The 3,157-nt window shown below is 35.2% G+C and overlaps 1 protein-coding gene across 1 annotated transcript in view; it reads right to left on the minus strand.

Moving 5' to 3' along the window:
* The window catches only part of LOC106881109 (uncharacterized), a 32,229-nt gene extending 30,204 nt beyond the window's left edge, over positions 1-2,025 (minus strand). Inside the window, exon 1 of the mRNA XM_014931347.2 lies at positions 1,825-2,025. The gene's annotated coding sequence lies outside the window, so the exon portion shown is untranslated. The remainder of the gene's footprint in view (positions 1-1,824) is intronic.
* Between the last annotated feature and the right edge of the window lie 1,132 nt (positions 2,026-3,157).

The raw sequence follows: 3,157 nt of genomic DNA on the forward strand, positions 1-3,157 counted from the left end.
TTGTATCATATGTATGGGATATTTTTTTTTTTTGTTTATGGGGAAATGGGAAAATAAGAGTGAATATTTATTTTGTGAGTGCTGTGTATTAAGTTCATAAAATTGTGCATAAAGTATATAAAGTATATATATATAAAGTGCATTAAGTAATCATTGTATTCCAATTTCTTTTACTTTGCAATGATTAGCAGATAAGCAATTATCTTTTGATACAGACACAACACAGGCTACACTTTCAGGTATTTTGGATAAAGTTTTCAGAAATAACCTGATAGGTTTACCATTAATTCCGTGAAATATTCACAGGTCTTGCTAGTAATAGCAATAATAAGTATTTCTAACTTATGCAGAAGGTCACAAGTTGGATGGGAAAGATGGGAATAGAGCCATAATATTCAACTAGTACATTATTTTATCAACCCTAAAATGAAGAAAGAAAAATTTAAACTTGCAGTGGGAATTGAACTCTTAAGACATAAAAAGAGACAACTAACTACAATAAAACATTAATTCCAATATCCTCATAATAAAAATAATAATTTACTAATTTAGCCATAAGGCCAACCACCTTGAAGGAAGCAAGTGAATGGATTACATCAATCCCAGAACTTGACAGCTGATACTTTATTTTATTGACTGCTTAGGGATGAAAGGCAAAGTTGACCTCAGTGGGATTTGAGCTCAAAATGTAAAAATCGACAACAGACACCACAAAATTATTTTGTCGAACTCTCTACAATTCTTATTTCTTTATTGCCCACAAGGGGCTGAACATAGAGGGTACAAACAAGGACAAAGGGATTAAGTCAATTACATCGACCCCAGAGCATAACTGATACTTAATTTATTGACCCCAAAAGGATGAAAAGCAAAGTCGGCCTTGGCAGAATTTGAACTCAGAACATAACGGCAGACGAAATACCACTAAGCATTTCACCTGGCATGCTAACGTTTCTGCCAGCTCGCCGCCTCTACAATTCTGCCATACAACTGACAAAAATTTGAGAAGAGGCAGGGTTGTCATTTAAATAGAATCCCATTTTTTGACTGGAATTTTATTTTATCTACCCTGGAAGGATATAAGGCAAAGTTGACTTTTGCAGGATTTGAACTCAGAATAAATACTTGAAAAAATACTGCAAAGCACATTTTCTGACATTTGAATGATTTGCCAATTTACCAGCCTAACAATAATCCTTTCTACTAAATTCACAAGACAAGGCCTGAAAATTTGGGGGAGGTGAGGGTTAGTTGATTACATTGACCCCAATGTTCAACTGGTTCTTATTTTATCGACCCTGAAAGGATGAAAGGTAAAGTCAACCTTAGCAGAATTTGAACTCAGCACATTAAGCTGGAAGAAATATCTTGAAGCATTTTGCCTGGATTCTAATGATTCTGCCAGCTTACTGCCTTCTACCAGCTTAACAATAATAAAAATATGTCTTTCTAATTCTGGCACAAGACCAGAAATTTTGAGGGGAGGGTGAAGTCAACTACATCAGTCCTAGTAATTGACTGCAACTTATTTTGTTAGCTCCGAAAGGATGAAAGGCAAAGCGAACCGCAGTGGAATTTGAACTAAGGACATAAAGAGCTGAAAAACAATAATAAAAATTTTAATAACAAAATATAAATACTCTTGTCATTTAAACTGGTGAAATTGGTATTTTGAAAAATTCTTAACTATGTCTCCTACCTCAGCTTGAACCTGTTGAAAACTTAGACTTATTTCAGGGTGAGATTCTTTAAACTTTAAAATAAGCAATTTTGGGGAAGCTGTGAAACAGAATACGGGTTTGAATAAAAAATGACAGTACGTACATCTATTGCTGCTTGGTTCTCAGTTTATGTGATCTATTCCATACACAATTGTTAAATGTGCAAGTGATGTGAGCCAGTGGAAAGTTGTTCTCTAGTATGTTCGCTTTGGATTGATTGCAGAAGAAAATTACATAAGCCAGCTTAGTATGACATTTGAAATAATGAAGAGCAATTAGAAGAGGTGAAGTAGAAAGGCTGAAAAATGGCATCTATGTGGAAATAACCATATTATTTAGATTGTAGTTAGTTGGTATGAGGATGCAGTAACCTAACAGTGTAGAGGTGTGGTAGTACAGTGGTGCTAGGGCAAAGACATGTCCTAGAAATTTGGTAGATATTTTTGGGCTTTTGCTTCCAAGTTTTTTTTTTGCTTTTTTTTCAGGTTACTCTCACAATTTTCAGGCTAAACATCAATTTTATCTGAATATCAGTTCAGAGTGGACATCTATTCATGGGGAACAACTGTTTAAGGCAAACAATCATTCATGGTGAACACAAGTCTGTTGGCTTCAAGCTTCACAAAAAAGTCACCAGTCTGGGAATACCTATGAGTTATTGAGATGGTCTCTCTTTTTTGAACTCTTTCTTTATAAATTCTTTCTCCCCTTGGTTACTGGCCTTCAAAAGTTCAAACTGGACAGCAATCATACGTCCAGTTTAAAAGGGCCAGAAAATGCTATGATTAAATTAATAACACTATGTCTATCTATCTATCTATCTATCTATCTATCTATCTATCTATCTATCTATCTACCTGTCTGTCTATCTATCTATTTGTCTGTCTGTCTGTCTGTCTGTCTGTCTGTCTGTCTGTCTATCTATCTATCTATCTATCTATCTATCTATCTGTCTGTCTATCCATCTGTGTGTGTGTGTTTGTGCATGTGTGTTTGTGTGTGTGTGTGTGTGTGTTTGTGCGTGTGTATGTGTGTATGTGTGTCTAAGTGTGTGGGTGTGTGGATGTTTTTTTAAAAAAAGATGAATGGAGGGATTTAATGTGGTGTAAAAGAAAACACCATCCAGATCAGTTTTCATTAGTTGATGGTAGGTGATTAGTTGTAGCATTCCATTGTGGAAACATTTGATGCTAGATGGTATTAAATAACACCGTCTGTTTGCCCCTGCAGTGGAAAATTACTACTGCAGCAAGAGGCTGCTGATAAAAGACCTGTAACAAGGGAAGCTACTTTGTTTGGATTATTTCAGAGGAGGTTAGTCTGTGTGGAATTTGAAGCAAGCCAATTTGGATTTCCGTGTTGATAATAAATATTTTGTCTTGAAGTAGGACCCCAGACTTCCAAATCAATGATTACTATGGTTATTTTTAGGCGTA

Source organism: Octopus bimaculoides, chromosome 5, assembly GCF_001194135.2.
Source record: "Octopus bimaculoides isolate UCB-OBI-ISO-001 chromosome 5, ASM119413v2, whole genome shotgun sequence".
NCBI lineage: Eukaryota > Metazoa > Mollusca > Cephalopoda > Octopoda > Octopodidae > Octopus > Octopus bimaculoides.